Source organism: Protopterus annectens, chromosome 12.part0 (assembly GCF_019279795.1).
Source record: "Protopterus annectens isolate FY-2018-M chromosome 12.part0, PAN1.0, whole genome shotgun sequence".
NCBI classification, from domain to species: domain Eukaryota; kingdom Metazoa; phylum Chordata; order Ceratodontiformes; family Protopteridae; genus Protopterus; species Protopterus annectens.
The window spans coordinates 417,069,198-417,087,351 of NC_056746.1; positions in this window are offsets into that span (position 1 = coordinate 417,069,198).

Below are 18,154 nucleotides of genomic sequence, written 5' to 3' on the forward strand. Positions count from 1 at the left end.
TTTGCAGATGACTGCAAACTGGGCACCATAATCGACACTCCAGCCGACACAAGCATCCTCCAAAAGAGCCTCATAGAAACAGACAACCGGTGCCAGAGCCATGGCCTCAAGCTAAATGCCAGAAAGTGTACAGTCATCCCCTTTGGCAAAAACAAAGTGCCCACATATTACCACATAGGTGGTAATCCATTAAGTACAGAAGAAGTAATTAGGGACCTGGGGACCCAAGTTGATAGCAATCTCTCATTTGACAACCACATGGTCAAAGTGGTTAGAAAAACATTTTATATACCCCACCTAATCATGAAGGGATTCACATCTAGATCAGGGGAGGTCATCGTGCCTCTTTACTCACCCCTCATCAGGCCCATAATTGAGTACAATGCCCCTTTTGGGATGTACCTTACCAGACACCTGCAGCAACTGGAAAGACCCCAAAAGTACCTCACCAAGAGGATCACAGGGCTCAAACAGATGCCATATGCTGCCCGGTTAAAGAAACTCCAGCTCTACTGAGTGGCATACCGCCTGCTCAGAGGCGACCTGTGCCTGACGTATAAAGCCATGTCCAACCCGGAATTAATGGACATGCTGCACCTCAGAAAATCCAAATCCCATTGAGCTACGTGCTCGAGAGACTTGAACCTCAGCACTGAAATAAGGACATGCTGGAGGGACAGATTCATAACCCAGAGGCTCCCTTCACTCTGGAATAAAATCCTAGTCCAGGTTAGGCAGAGTTCCTCATTGACTCTCTTCAAGAGGAATCTTGATGAGTGGATGGGAGATCGTAGGTTTACCCCGGGTATCACTTCTGTGTCACTGTTAGACAGAGGCACAGTATACTAACCTCAAAAAAGGGCATAGCAAAATTATTTTAAAATGGGTGGCAAAAGCCAAACACATTCTGGCTAGGCTTATAAATGCCCTAGGGCAGATAGCCTAGTACGAACCTATGAACCTAAATGTAGAAACCTCCTGGGCTCCTTGGAAGTCTTTATATGAAGACAGGCATCTCGTCCTTCTGACAGACAAGGAAGGATGGACTGCACCCTAAATATATGGAAAGTTTGTTAGTTTTAGTTAGCTCTAAGACTGGCATAATGTTCTTTGTCTTCTTTAAAACTAAAAAGAATCTGGTGTAATAAATGGATCCTTTCTGGTCTGGTGGGATCTCCTGGATGGTTTTGGTGTAGATTAGTTTTAACATCTTTTTTCCTGCTGCATTCATTTGGTGGATTGAATATTTGGGCAATGAAAGAGCGTGGGGAATGGTCAGGGTGTGGGAGGGTCTTTTACAGCTCCTTGTACAGCTTCTAAATATTACTGTAGTTACATGTCCTGCAAGACAACTAGCCACAGAAACAAGTGGAGGGACAAAGAAACCCCCAACTACCTCCAGAGTGGAACCGTTGGGCAAGACTGCCAAAATTCAAATTGCCATCGCCTGCAAAGGAGGGCTACAGTATCCTTGCCACTGCTGATTATTCTTGCCTTTGGGCCCATGTCCTTTATGGAAGTTCACATGGACTCACTTCTTCCAGACCTCTGAATGCCTTGTTATTGTTGGCCACACCAGTATATTAATTGTTATAAAATACTCCATGTCAATGAAAAGGGGCATTGCAGACTCTGGGAACCAAACTCGCAGAACCAGCAGGATAAAAAACAACCAAAATTACTCAAGTACACCTACAGACAGGAAAAGTCCAATGACAACAGCTGTACACGATTCGAAACCAGAGATCAAAGCTGTTCAATGTTGAAAAATTATTTAATAAATCTTTATTTTTTTTCAGTGTTGAAAAATGGTTTAATAAATCTGTTTGGTGCTTTCATCCATCACAGCAGACTTCATCAGGAAAAAAAAAAAAAAAAAACAGAATGAAATATTGTTCTGGTTTATATACCATTCACAATCAAATCAAATTTCATAATTTCCTGTTAAATTCATCATATTACACCCCGTCCTGTTAAAAATAAACACATTTTTAAAATAGACTTACAAACAATAGTATACATTGGTCACAATGTGGCATTTCTTATTTTCAAAACTGCCCCTATAGATATGTTGTCATTTACCTGGAGGATTGGTAGCAGCCAATCTTGCTTGGCTGTAAAGTTCACGGTATTCCATTTTAGTTTCTCACTGGCTTCCACTTCGGTCAATGGGAACATCTTCAAGTGTAAAGAATAGAGAAGCACTGCTTTCACATACCTTAGTATGTTTATGCAAGGCATTAGTCCCTACCTTGTTTTTGATATCATATAAATGCTCATACACTCACTTTAATAACCTTTCAGTTTTCCCAACATAAAATGATGGTACATTTTATGAGTGATGTAAACTACTCCTCTACTCCTACAACTGTAGAATTTTTTACTGCCCAATATACTGCCATTTGGGATAACAATTACTTGTTCTGCATTACCAATATTAGGACATTGCTTACTTGACCAACATTTATATGGCCCAAAGGGTAATCTTCCAGAAATATATTTCCCCTTTTTCCTTCTTTTCAGGAATTTCTTTCAAATTTTGACCCCTTTTAAATACAAATACTGGCAGCTCTGAAAAAAAATCTCGAAGTATTTCCTTTATGTTTATGGTCTAAGGGGTGGATGTGAACTATTTTAGCATTATATGCCTAAATGTCTTAGACTCTTGTGTATATTTCAATATAATGGATTTACTAAACCAGTCAATGGCACCTACTGTGAAACATACTATTCCTGCATTTTGTTTTTACCCATACTCAATAAAGGGGTAAAATTTAATACCCCAACCTGAGTTTATTTCATCCATACACTGCTCGATAAGATCGTTAGGATAACCACTGTGCACAAAATATGCTCTAATGTTATTTTCTTCAAAAAAATCATCATACTCTGATGCCATCCTGGGTGCTTGTACCAACTGCCCTTTCACAATATTCCTGTTTTGGTGTAAGGGATGATCACTACTATAATGTAGGTATGAGTCAGAAAAATTATTTTTCCTATAAAATTTGGACTTAAGGGCCCTTTTATCTTTCTTCTTCTGTATATCTAAAGAATGCATCCATGTTTCAGCTATATTATAAGTGATCCTAAGAAATGTAGCAGTCTGATTGATGTAATCACTAAATTTAATAACTATCTTTAGTGTCCACCCTTAATACAAAGATGTCCAAAAATCTGGCATAAAGATAGCAATGTTTGAAATATGGTGAGTTTAATACAATTTATTGTCTTCATATCCACCATACAATATTCGCATATATATATATATATATATATATATATATATATATATATATATATATATAAAGAGTACATGCTAAACATATAGCAACGCCACTTGTCTGTTTGGAAACCTCACCTTCAAAATAAAGTTGTTCATAACCACTAAGTCCATACATTCTAGAACTAACTTCACCTCCTGCTCACTTAGAAAGTGACATTTTATCAAACCCTCTTCAAACCATTTTAAACCTTGTTCATGAGGAGTAACAAAAAAAGAGATTAAAAATATCTATGGTTACAAACAGGTCTTCTCTATATAGGCCTGATTTAATCTTAAGAAATCCCACAAATCTGCCAAGATATGGCTTTTCATATTAACAAAAAGCTTTAGTTTTCTAGCCATGTACACAGTGAGGGGGTATATTTTTGAACCTTTAGCTGCTTACTATAGGTTCATTTTCATTGGTTCATTGGTATGTACTAGGCTAGCTGCCCTTGCGGACCATTTTAAGCCTAACCAGTTTTCCATAGTACAGAAGTCTGCTCCAGCAACTTCAATTTTAAGAGACCAGATCTTCTTCTCTTGCCTCTTCATAACAGATGTTATAACACTGGGTTCTTCCAATGTGGTCTTAACAAAACAGCCACCATCTTCTCTGCAGGGAGACCATGTAGGAGGATGGCTGTGGGCAAAATATGGCTTCTTGTAGGATTTTCTATGGAGGCATGGTCGAGTGTGCTCTACAGCTATTGTATCATTCACTTCGAGAATTTTTCCAAAACTGGAGATCATTACAGGAAGGGAAGGGAAACAATGTCATCAACATTATCCATATTGGTGGTGAAGAATTTCATGGGAAGCCCAACTGCCTCTTCTTGCACCTGTATATTTCATCTGACCTCACAAGGGAAGAGTTTAAGGACAAGAAAGACACCATAGTAGATACAGCTGCACCTGGCTAACCCCACAAGTATATTTTAATCCTATGCCTCACAGTTAAGAAGAGTGAATGGTAAAGAGGCAGACAGGGAAATGCTTCTGGTTGAGGCTGTTTTCAACATGGATCTGGGAGTCGAGGGCAGTACATGCAGTACTATCTGCAGTATCAGTGTAGTTGATGCCACCATCGCTAACCACTCTAGGCAAAAGGAATAACAGCGAAAAGACTGGCACCAAGCTGAACTCTAATGATTTGACCTTCTACAATGGTACCCTCAAGTCAAAACACAGTGCTGAAAACCTTAAGACTGAGAGCTCAAAAACCGAACCAGCCAAGATCAGCAACAATGTCGGCAAGGAACATGACTCGGACCCTGGGGCCATAGAGATTTCCAACACCAAAATTTCAGCATCAAAAAGAAGGCATCAACCTACAAGGTGTGGTTCTGAAGCTGAAGCCACAGCCAGCGATGACAGTCCATCAACATTAGTGTGGACAACTGTTAAGGTAGTGACTAGCCTCATAGGAAGTAGTACATTAACAATTGGAAAAGCAGAAAAATATGGCAAGGAAGAAGTGCTTCTGGTCATTGTGATACTAGACAAGGAAGAGGCAATAGAAATTTCCTGCCGAACTTCAAAAATGCCCTTGGCATATTCCCCATGTCTAGATGGACTTCAAAGATGATGATGGCACTAGCCAGGGGGGTGGAATTTTTTCAGACTTAACCATCCAAGAAAGATGATGTGCTGTCTTGTCTTCTTAACCTAGGAGAATTATGAACCACATTTAGAGGTACTCTGTAATCAAGAAAAGAGAAAAAAAAAAAGAGTGGACGCAAAGGAACCTACAACACTGGCCATTTTCTGACAGGACAAACCTCTTCAAAACTATTTAGTTCGATCATACCTATGCTCAGGTTTACTCTCTGTCTCTGCCACAATCTCTACCCATATATCTATTCCTAGAGGCGTTATGAGACTGTCCTTAGAGCTAAAGCCCTTGATATCAAGACTCTCCTCATGATTAAAGCCCATAAAGGGGGTAGATGCAAAGCTATCCTTAATACTCTTCAAAATAAGCTTATGTTTAATACCCCTGATAGTCTGGGGACTGAAAGTTGTTCCTTACCAAAACAGATGAAGTGTGCACTTGACATGCAGAGGAATTTTATGGCCACAGTTCACACATTTTTGTAAAATCAGAACTATCCATGGCTAGCAACTTTTTTGTACATAGACAAAAACCAAGAAGCAATAACAACCACCATATGAAATCTACACCAGAAATGAACTGAAGAAATTTAGAACTTGAAACATTTGGCATTTGAAATAAATGTCAGATGAAAGGTGCAAACTAACAAACATTAAAAGAAAAAATTGCAGTTTTGTTAAACAATAAAGAACAGCAGAACAAATAAATACCAAAGGATGAAATGTGAAAAGACAATGTAGAGTAACACCATAATGTTGAGGGTAGGCAGAGGGCTGAAATTCAAAAATGTCTAAAGAGGCAAAGACATAGATTGGTCTGGCTGGCTGTACATCACAAGACAAAAGGATTGCAAATTGAATAATAAAGAAATAAACAACACATTTGGAAGGTATTTTGCACATAACTACTCAATGCAAAGTAAACCAGGACTTCCAAGATACATGCAACTGATTGACAGCTTAATTTCAGCTCTCCGAATGTGAAAAACGAAACTGAGAAATAAGAGCCAGTGATATTGTCAGCTTGAGTAGAACTCAGTTACTGGCTAGTAAATACACTAGCAAAGAATAAATTTAGAGAACCTGAAAGAAAATCAACCAGAAAAGGTGAGTAGAAAACACTGGCTGGGAAGACTCTCGCAGTTGTTCAGTAAAAAGCAGTTCAAGCTTCAGCTCTGGTACAACAGATGACTTCCAGTAATTCAGAGGGAAAAAAATCAAATGTACTCAGAGGTGATTGAATAAATGAAACATTGATGGGGTATACGGACTCAAATAACAAAAGGCTGGAAAAACAGAAGAAGCTTTAAGTTGCTATTCACATAAACTGATAAGATTGCAAAAATCAGAGGTTGAAATGAAAAGGCTGCCTGAGTATGACACTTCCCAAGAAAAGACATTTCAAAAATTGCTATTGAGAAAATATAGCATGCAAAGAAAACCTGAAATTTTCTGCTGTACTGAAGAAACTTGAAGGAACACACTGTATTAACTTTATGGAAGCACAAATAGGCAACTGGACTGGTATTCCACAGCATGACTTGTTACATGAAAGGGGATATTAAATGGATAATACAAACCTGGCTATGACAAAGCAGTCAAGACACACATTAGTAAAGATATAATTACACCAGTACAAAAGAGTTGATCCTAACACAATTGTGACAGAAAGGAAGAGAGAGGCAAATTTATCCCAGTAATCAGGAAATGTGGAGATGCCGGTGTGAGATTCAAGCTGCTGTATCCAGCTGTCTCCAGAATATTTTTTTTCTGGAGTATCCAAGACATTTTTGGATGCAGAACAGACTAAGAAAGAAATACTAAAGTTGATCAAACAAAAAGTGAACCAGCAAACAGAAGGGGACTCTCCTCCTCATTCTTGTTACAATAAAGCTCAGAGAGAGAGACTGCCAGTGAAACCTTCTCCAGTGTTCCAAAGGAAAATGCTTGAGAAAAAAAACACAGGAGTTGACTAGAAGAATCAGGAGTACTTTGGACTTGAACCAGAGTCTGGTGTTGATAGAGGGAGATGAACAGGAAGAAGAACTGCAACACTGAGATTAGTAAATAAATGACAGATTATAAAGTATCACACATTTGTGAAATACTGATTTGCAAGAAAAAGTGGCTGAGAAAGACTGGACATTTTTTGATTTTGTTAAACTTGTAGGCAGACTACAAAGTGCATATCAGACTTTATACTGTTACTGTTTAGAAGGACACTAAAAGGCAATGAAGTACCTGTAAGTGAAACATTTTTATAAGTATTTCCATAAAACATTTCCTGATATAAAATGTATTTTATATATATATATATATATATATATATATATATATATACACACACACACATATATATATATATATATATACATATACATATATATATATATATATATATATATATATATATATATATATATATATATATATAGTAAAGCAGTTTTGTGTAATATGTAGTCAGGGATATTTTAAATGTGGATGAGACTTTTCACTGACTGTTGTATGTGTTGAAGACATTAAGTAAACAAGTATTTTATTTAGTTGTAAGAAATGCAGGCTTTATAGTACAACTAAAGAAGAAAGAGAAGCAAGTTTAATGTGCATATGCTGTGATCTTGGGCTGCTGGGGCGGGTGTAAAAAAGTGTATTTATTATATGTTATATGCAGAATTCAGATATTTTCTCTTATTTTTTACAAGGGTGAATGGCTAGATTAATGCCCTTGGCTTAAGCTATAAATGAGTGTTTTTTAAACAAGTAGGCTTGAAAAATAAGCCAAAATTATGAAAGCAATGAAAAATGCTGTGTTTTTCACATTTGCAAATATAATAGCTTGTTTTATTCCCCATTAGCAAACGTTCCATGGAAGTCAAGAAGTACGTTGTGTTTTGAGTGAAATTTACAAAAATTCACTGCTGACTACTTGTACATGGAAATGAAATGTCTGCAGCTGCAGGCAATTAATTTTGAGAGTGTAGAACATTCTTTGCTGAGGGAAATGCAAATTTTAAAGGAACAATGGCAAGCAGTTTATGAAGTTTGACATTATGGGAAGTGAATAACAGATAGCCTTCCCTAGCAGCCTTAATTCTTTAATGCATTTAACAGAACAGTCTATAATTTTGCTTTATTTGAGATCAGTGCACTTTTTCTTAGGGCTAAAAGTTAATATTTTCTGAAAGCATAAAGGCAGATTTTCAGATCTGGGAGGGGAACAGAGATAAGAAACCAACAGACAGCAATCGTCGTAAGTGGGAACAGGCTATAGAATGAGCTTTAGCATGGATAACCTTAATTTTATGTTAAGTAAAGTCTGTGAGTGCAGCTGTCAATTTGGGGCAATTGCTCCTATGTGGATGGTTACATTTCATTTGTTTGAAGATGTATATAGTTTTGTGTGTTTGTTTTAAGTTGATGGGGGTGAGAGGGTTTTGAAAATATATTTACTTTATTCTTTTAAGGTTTTCATTAAAATAAAATGTCTTGAAATCTGTGACACAGGTTCAGATGGAGATGAGAAGAAAACTGTATAAAAGATCAGATGGCAAGCATTAGTTTGTGCATTTAAAACAAGTTTGAAATACACCTTCAAAAACAATTTTTATGTGTAATAAGTGGGAACAATAGCTTTTCATCAAAATGGCTATTCTATCCATATTATCTTGGAATATTAATGCCCTTACAAGCATACAGAAAAAGGAATTACTGTAAAAAAATGCAAAGTGCAAACAGTAATACTGTAGGAGGCACATTTGGAAAGAAAAACGTGAATTTGACAAAAAAAGGATTTCAAGATGGATGCTCAGCAGAATATCAGGGACAAATAAAAATGGGAGTATACATACTAACTGCTAGATGGTCTTCAATAATGATAGGAGAGACAAAGAGGAGGCAATAATGGCACATTTGTGGTAGTAAGGGGCTACTGGCAAGGAAGGAGGATTATAATTGCATGCTATTTATATTCCACTTAGAAATGCTGTTATGGAGCTCAATAAAAATATGGGGAAAATAATCAGCTTTCAGCAAGAAATAATACTTAATTGTGGGGATTGGAACTTGACTTGCAACAAAGAGGATGTACAATGAGAATCTAAAAAGGGACATGTAACAAGAGAGAGTAGACTTCTGAAGAAATGTATAAAAATATTTGATATGAAAAATGCAAATTCAGTAGTAGGAACTAGGAGAGAATTTATATATTATCCCCTAAGGTACAATAACTGGGCTAGACTAAATGGCAATTATATTTCACAGAAACATATGTATTTAATTGAAAGCTTTTAACTATTTCAAATCATTAACTAATAAAAACTAAGATAAAATGCAGGGGAATGATGTAAAAATGAAACACTGGTGCTTTGAAATCCACCTGTTAGAGAGAGGAATGGGTACTGGAAATTATTCAAGAATTACTGGGGAAGACAGAAATATCTTGAGAAGTAGTTGCTAGTGAGGGAGAAAAAATAAAAATGAAGTTTAAAAATAGGGTAGAAATACAGTTAAGTAATAGGAATTACTAACAGGAGCTGACAAAGGTTAAAGCACTGCAGAATAAGGAAATTTCACAGAACAAGAAGAGGTACAAATGCAGAGTGCTAAAAAGAAAATAAGGGACTATCTGATCAACATGCATGAGTTTAGAAACATTGCTGTTAAGCAACTATTTCTGATAATAATTCCAGAGCACAAAAACTTTTATACAGCAACTTAGGCAACAGAAAGTAGGAAGGAATGTTGCTAAAACATAGGGAGCCTATAACAAGAAAAATGAGAGATATTTTGGATATATTATAAAAATCTGTATAAAGCAGAGACGTGCAAAGAAAACACAAATGGAAATATTTATGAAAGACTTAATTATGACAAGGTAAAAGGTAAATGAGGCTTAACAACTAACAGTTAAGGTAGGAGGAGATGAAATAAAAATATTAATGAATAATATTCCCATGAAAGTCTGGAAATAAGGTAGAAAGAAACTGATAGAAGATTTGGAAGTTTTTTCTTAGCAGTATTTTAAAAGGAGGGAGCACCAGCATCTTAGACGAAAGCTGTGGTGGCTGTATTACCTCAGAATAGTAAAGACCCATCAGCTCCACCTTCGTATAAACCTATTTTAATTTTAAACCATGATTATAAAGTGTGTATGTCTATACTACATAAAAGAATAGCAAAGGTATTACCAAAATCAACAGATATGGATTGATATGGTTTTGCGGAGGGAAGGCAAACCTTCAACAACATTAATACAATGACGACCCAGAAGGAAACAGAATGTAAGAAACTGCCACTGTTGTTGATAGGTCTTGATGCAGAGAAAGCATTCGACAGAGTAAGTTGGGATTTAATGAGTACAGCAATGGAAGCATTTGCATTCCTTGATACAATAAGATTAATTAAGAGGATATATGAATGATCAAGGGCAAGAATTAAAGTGGCAGGGTTCCACTCTGATAAGTTGCATCTGAACAAAGGAACGAGGCAGGGGTGTCCTCTTTCCCCTTTATTTGCTTTCTATTTGGGGCCACTGGGAAAGAAAATAAGGGACTCAGAAATGCAAAGATATAATTGGTATGTTAATCAAGAAGAGTTGGCTTTGTTATTTTGTACCTAACCAAACCAGAAAAGAACATCTCGGTGTTGTGGTACATTTTGAGACCATTTCAAGTTTTTTACAGATGTAAAATTAATGAAGGTAAAACAAAGGTTATAGCAGTAAATGACGTACTGACACTCAATTTGGATTAACAATACCTATATTTATAGGGACATAAGATGAAGCAATTAGGAGTATGAATTATAAAGGCTTCTGTTATGGAAGCTACGGATATGCGAGAAGAGACTAAACAAAACATAAAACAAAAACTGAAAAGCTGGAAGCTCTTGATATGGATATTAAGATCCAAGCAATGAAAATGTTTTTATTCATTTAATTTTATATACAGGTCAGGCATATTTTTATCAACCAGAGTTGAAGGAATTTACTTGGGGTGGGAAGAGGGCAATAGTTAAGTAGGATCCTTCCAATACAAGATGGATCAGGTGAAAGGAGATTTTGCCAATAGGGATTTGCAAGTAGGGATACAGAAAATAGGCAAGGGGGTGGAGTTTACTGGAGATAACTTGCAAAGGAACCACGGTACTGGGAGCAAATAACTAGAGAGGGAAAGGTAACAGAGTATGATGAGGGCAAGAAGACATTTGGAGTGCAGGCTAGAGACTGCTTACCTACCAGGGATTGATATAAGAGTATAGGCATACAGAAAGGGAAAGGAAAATCTTTAGTGAAAGACCTGCTCTGGTAGACTTTTGAGCTGAATCAAGAAGAGAAGCTGTTGTCAAAAAGGGGATAATTAGTAGGGCATGTAAAATAGGGCATGATAATTCTAAGACTCAATCTCTGCCAAAAATAATGGGGGAACAAATGGATATAACCAAAGAAACAATTCTTTCGAGCTGAAACACAGGATCTGAGTTGCCAAGATAGAGTAAGGTCTTAAGTTAAATTAAGTTTGCTGTCAGAAAAGCAATTACTAGAAAATGGAAATCAAAGTCCAAAACAACTGTATTAGACATACTGAATATTATAAAAGAGATAAAATAACTGGAAGAGTTATTAAAACAGTGAAAATGCTAATTACATACAGATAAACAGAAATTGTGGGAACAATGCACACAGAATAATGTTAAGGAGGAGTGAGGTTTAAGGGAAGGCAAAAATTCAGTAGTTTATGTAATGTAATGTTGGACTGATGGAAGTTACAAAAAATGAAATAAAGGACATGTGATGTATAATGTATGTAAACAGAAACAAATGTTAATATGGATTGTTTTATTGTCTGTTAATGTATGCTTGCCTTATGTCTTAAGTGTTAATTTAATAAATGTGTTGAAAAGTATAGTAAACCAGGCTGGAGATGATTTTCTAAGATATGCACATGAGAAGCTGCAAAGTCAGTCTGGTGTACATTGTGGGTAAAAATGAAGGTTTCAATAGCCTGGGAAAATTTTACATGCCAAGCTGACTAAAAGCCTAGGGATTTAATCCTGTTAGCTGATGACAATGAACTTCTCACACAAGATCTTAGAAGTACTTTGATTACTACATAGTGTTTATCAAACCTAATCACATCATATCATGTTTACTAGTCTCATTGCTTTAAAATATACAATTATTAGAGTACATGACACTTTCTACCATGTATGCAGTCTTATGCATAATCAGTGGTGTGCTTAACTAATTGCTGTTAAGTACACATTTTTGAAACTTTATTTGCACAAGTTTATATTATACACAATATGTCATTCGTTACATTACTGAGCATTAATTTAGTTCACAGTTCCATATGATTTTTCTGGGATTGAAGAAAAGGAGACTACCAAGGAGCCTAGTTCAATTTCCTAAATGCCACAGAGCACTGCCTGGTTAAGTGACTTGCACAGGGTCACAGAGTAGGCAAATGAAGGTTCTGAGGAACCCTGCACCATAGTAAGCAGGTCAACAGTTAATAGTCTTAATCTTTTGTATTGTCAGACAACAGTTTAGCTCTCACATCCCTAATCATTCAGCTACAGTCACAAACCCACATATTTCACCATAGAAATTCAGTGTATAGCCACTACATCATGGCTGTAATAAATATTCCACTGCCTGCCTCGTTCCTTTACTTGACATACTTTTCTCCCTGGGTCCCTTCTCTGCCTTGTAGAGCTAAGCTCGTTAACCAAATATAAATAAAATATAATGAACTAAATAAAATAAAAGCTGATCCTAGAGCTGGAAAGTAGAAATGTATACATACACTTTCTACAGATAATGTGGATTTTGCATCAAGAATCTAAAACGTGTGGTTCAACAACCCATATAATACAGCCTGGGATGACATTAAAAAGGCATTTTATTCCTGTAAAGACAGAATTTTGGCTAAAGCACAGTATCAGTATCTCTAAGCATGCTTCTGCATGTAGGTACTACTCATTCTCCTCATCTATATATCCTACTAACTCCAGACATATAAAGAACATCTTTTTTAAATACAGGCAGTCCCTCCCATACAGATAGCCCATTCCTGGCATCACCACTTATCAGTTACCCTGCACACTCTTCCATACCATCAGACTCACACTGCTTTATTCTGCACTCCCTTCTTCCATTCAGCAATTTTCATACCTCAACAGAAAGGTTACACTCATTCAGAGGTACACAAAGATACACACTCTTGGATAACAACATTAATTCATATACAAACCACATACATAAGCACATTCATACTTCTCACTCAAAAAAATGCACACCTAACATTCATGCATATGTCCCTTGCATATGCATACATGACCACCCAGAATGTCATTCATTTACATGTTCATTCCATTCCAAAAATATACAACTCATATCTGTAAAGCCATTCACATACATAATTTCATAATTCCATATACATTACTGATTCATTCTTAAATACACACTGTTAAAACACACGTGGCTACTAGTTAAACACCATCACCACACCTCTGCAAAAAATAAATACATAAATCTGATGACTAAATTGGTTGTGTCAGGTGTACTATAAGAATTAAGAAACTTCATAGGTATCTACTAGGCTAGCAACACTGGGGCCTTTATAAACCTAAACATGCAACCCAAATATATCCTACAAGTGTTTTGAGCCTTAACGGTTATTTTAAGGGGTATATGTAAGTGAGGGTATAATTTACAGACTGCCTCTGTCCATTAGACACCGAGGTGAATTTCTGATTTCTCATCCACTGGTCCAGATTACACTTGAATATGGCTAAGGAGGAACTCTACTTCACAAGGATAGGTAGCCTGTTCCAGAGGAGGGGAATTCTCCAAGACACATACCTGTCCCTTCAGCATGTCCTACTTATGTCACAAGTAAAGTTCAAGTCCCTAGATCAAGTGGCTCCAATGCTATTATAAAGGTCCATCAGAATTGTATACAAGGATGTTTTGCATGCCAGGCACAGACAGTCTCTCAGCAGTCTGAAGGAAACCGACAATAAAGACAGGACTTTGCAGCTATCTGCATAGGACATATTGTTTACACCCTGTATTCTTTTTCTGAGGACACTCTCTAGATGTTGTTGCTGCATGTGTCTAGTCAGTCACATACTGAAGGGAGAACTGTACTCTAGGAGTCTGTTGATGACCAAATATAGAAGAACGATGACCTCCTTGGACCTGGATAAAAAGCATGCGCTTATAAGTGGAGTAACAAAGAACGACTTCCTTAATACATTAGATACATGTTGGTTGAAAGCATCCCCAAATCCCAGACTACTGGGTCCACTCAGAGGGGACGTGTTGTCAATGGGGTTGCCAACTTCCCAAAAGGTACTACTATGCATTTCTTAGCACTGAGTTTTAAGCTGTGGTTTTGTCACCAGTCATCTGTCTATCAGTCCTCCCTGTAGGATGCAATTGTTTTGGGGAGATTCTATGACTGCTCCTAGTTTGCAGCCATCTGCAGATTTGGTCAGCCAGTGGCCTTTGACATTGAGTTTGATTTCCAAGAAGTAAATGCCAAAAAGGAGCAGGCCCAGCACAGAGGCCTGAGAGGACTCCACAAGTGACTGGCCTCTCTGTGGAGATAGTCTCCCCTATCCTAACTTCCTGGGTCCTGAGAGTCAGCTGCCTACCTAACACATAACAAAGGGGTTAAGGCCCAATTCTACGAGTTTGTTTATAATGCCCATGTAGGATATTGCAACAGATGCCTTAGCCAGATCAAGGTAAGCAGTATGCATTATTTTGCCCTCTTCCAATGCCTTCGTAACTGTTTCAAAGTCGTCAACCAAGTTAAGTAAGCATGACCTACATTTAACAAATCAAAACAAGATTGGATCCAGTGTATAAAGGTTTCCTGTGTCATTATTAATCATAATCATGATAATTATTTCTATGGCTTTGCATATGAGACTAGTCAGACTTATGGGTCTGTAGTTGCTGGGGTCCACTGATGAACTGCCCTTGTGCAGAGGGATCACCACTGCAGTCCTCCATTCATTTGGCCCAAAGCTTGTCTGGATGCTATGGGTAAAAAGTGCTCCAAAGGTCCCAAATAGGTCATTCTTCAGGCTATTTAGGTGGCATCTTTGAATATTATCAGGGCCCAGCAAAGCAGTGATCATAGCCTTAAAGAAAGCATTTAGAATCTGCTCTCTAGTGAGTTGGGTGGTTATGCTTGATGGCATTACTTGGAGTTGGCTAGGGAGAGGGAGCTTAAACTGGATCTGAATTTGTCAGCCAGAAGATTTGCTGTATCTTCCTGTTTAAGTGGTTCCATTAACAATTAGTTAAGTTCACTGTTGTGTATTGTCTTTGAGGTTTTGGATGTATCTAAAGAAAGCCTTGTGGTTGTCCTTGGCTTGGCAGTCTTATCTTTACCTTAAAATTAGCTTTGGTAGATGTAATCCATCCTCTTAGTTATTTGTTTAACCTAATGACAGAGTATATACTGCTGGGCATTGCAGTTCCTAATTTTTTCTATGACCTTTTTTCCCTTTTATTGCACAATCAGTTTATGTTTAGATTCCACCAGGGTGGCTTGTTTTCTAAGGTTGTTCTGGGCTTGCTTGTGATGGGCACAGCGAGCTCTGTGCATCTATTAACATGATTGCAAAGGACTTCTTTGTATAATCTGGCATAGGCAGCTGTGTTGTCTGGGTTTGGAGGGGCTTAAATTCTGTCGGGTAATCACTTAAGATATAGTTTTTCTTACAGGGTTTGATGGGGTCACAGCATTAATTTTTATTCTGGAGACAGCTTTATGGTCTGACATTACAAGAGTGCACACTACATAGGGGGGCTTCCTATATTTGTGGGTCCGAGGTCTCCTAATTAGGTGAGACCAAAGAAAGGGAAACCACATCTGTCAAGGCCAGAATGGAGAAATGAGAATTATCCTGATGTTAAGTTGTCAATCTCGCCTTAATTCTTGCTGGATGGAGCCAATCCTCGGCTCCGACTCGGCCACTTACTAAAGCTCGAGAGCTAATTTTACCGGCTCGAGGCAACCCTATATCCCATAATGCAAGGCGATGACTACCCAGATCTCGTTTGCCGCTTTCGCGTGCGAAGTGCTTTTTTTACCGGCTCCTGGTAAGTTTTTCAAATTTCAGACTTTCAGTCTCCCCCTTTTAGTTTTAGTCACTACTGTTGTGTAAACTCTTAACGATTAGTTTAACCCTATTTCCATTAGTGTTCCCTATTTTTCCAGTTTTTTTATCCCTTCCCCTAAGTTAGGCCTTAAGCCTTCCCCTTTCCTAATTTTTTGTCAGGGATTCTGTGTGGTGTTTGGGTGTGTTTGTATCCCTGTTTTAATTTTTATTGGATTGGGTGTGTATTGTGTGTGTGTCTGTGTTTTTTGTCACTTAGTGTTTCCTCGACACAGTTATGTCGAAGGACACAAAGGTCTCAGGCTTCAAGAAGTGTGACTCGTGCTGTCAGAAGATGTCTCTGACAGACGGTCACACTTATTGTGTTTACTGCCTGGGACCTCTGCACCTGCAGGACTCTTGTGCTGTCTGCCATGCCTTCGGCCCAAGAGTCTTGCAGGAGCGCAGAAATAAATTAACACTGAGGGGCTTATTAAAGCCTGAGAGCTCCCCGACTAAGTCGGCTCCGGGGAAGCCCTCGAAACCAGTTAAGCCTTCGGCTCCAAGCCCTAAGCCATCGGCTACTAGTTCGTCTTCTGTTACGAGATCGAATCCAACAGGAGCCGATCCTTCTATGTCACAAGCTACAGTATCGGCTCCATCCGGGGCCGATACCACTAAATCTGGGCACTCAGTGTCGGCTCCGGCTGGAGCAGACGTATCCTCGGCTGCTTCGGCTCCACCTATCTCAAAAAAGAGATCAAGATCCCCTTCGTTGGAGTCGATACATTCGGCTCCGAGATCACCCTGCTCTCGGAGCGGAGCCATCGGAGCCGGTCTTCTCGGTCGTCCAGGCTGTCCGACCACGACCTTGAGAGAGTGGTGAGTAGACTATTAAAGTCTCAGGCACTGGCCCAAATGCTCCATAGCCCGTCTCAACAGACAGTAGCTATTACACATCCACCTCACATTCCTCCTTCGACTCACTTACAGAGCTCGGAGCCGGCGCTCCTCAGAGCCGTGACTGTTGTGACTTCGGAGCCGATACCACCCCCCCCCCTTTGGCTCTGTCGTCCTCTGCTCTGATCTCCTCCTTGGTGCCTTCATTGGAGGGAACCGGGCGTCTGGTCTCTCTCTCGTCGGCTCCGAGGGGGCGAGTGGCATCGGACTCTTGTCCGGACCCGTTCTCCCTCTCGGAGCTTCGGCGCTGGTGAGCTCAGCCCCGACATCAGCCTCGGAGCCGTCCCTGTCGGTGCGGCCTGGGGTTCCTATCTCTTCGGAGTGGGAGCCTTCTGGCCTCTCTGACGGGGGAGCCTTCGAGGTGATGAGGAGTGTACTAGCCCCAGGGTGTAGACAACGGTCAGTTCCATCAGCTCCTCCCACTACAGTGCCTGCTGAAGTCTCTTCCCACTCTCTTGCTCCCAGACCCAGAGATCCAACGCCTCAGGTTTCCCCACTGGGAATATCTTCCTCTTCCGAGGCTTCTCCTGACCCGTCAGGTGAACCCCCACGTAAGAGGACATGTAAGAGGAAACATCTAGACTCCCCAGAGTCTATTACATCCGATACGGACTTGGATGAGTCGGAGGGATCCCCAAGGTCCCCCTCTGAGGATGTCTCTTTCTCAGACATCCTTGAACTCCTTAATCAGAGGGGGAACTGGCCTTCCCTTAATCCTTCCGAGGACGAGTCGGTATACCTGGAGGCATTCGGGTCTCGACCCTCCACCTCCTGGGTGTCTCCACCTTTCGACCCTCTTATGGACGTGGTGGCTCGGAAGGCGTGGATGGCACCGGATTCGGTGGAACCCATTCCTCGGAGGCCTTCTAAATTCATTACGGCCCCACCTGATAGGCAATATTTGACAAAAGGTGTCCCGGTTGATGCCATGGTGGTGACTGCAGCCACCAAGAAGGAACTAGCTGATCCTTCAGTACCTGTCCATCCTCCTAACAAGGATTCCAGGACTATGGATAGGTACGGCAAGTGGATTTTTTCTTCAGCGACCTTTGCCATGCGGTCGCTGAACTATTTGTGTCACTTCACCCGCCTTCAAAGAGATGTTCTTAAAGAGTTGGGAGAAGTTTTACAGGATCCGTCAGCTGTTGGGTCCCAGGATAAAATTAACTCACAGCTAGGAATCCTAAACTCCATTGT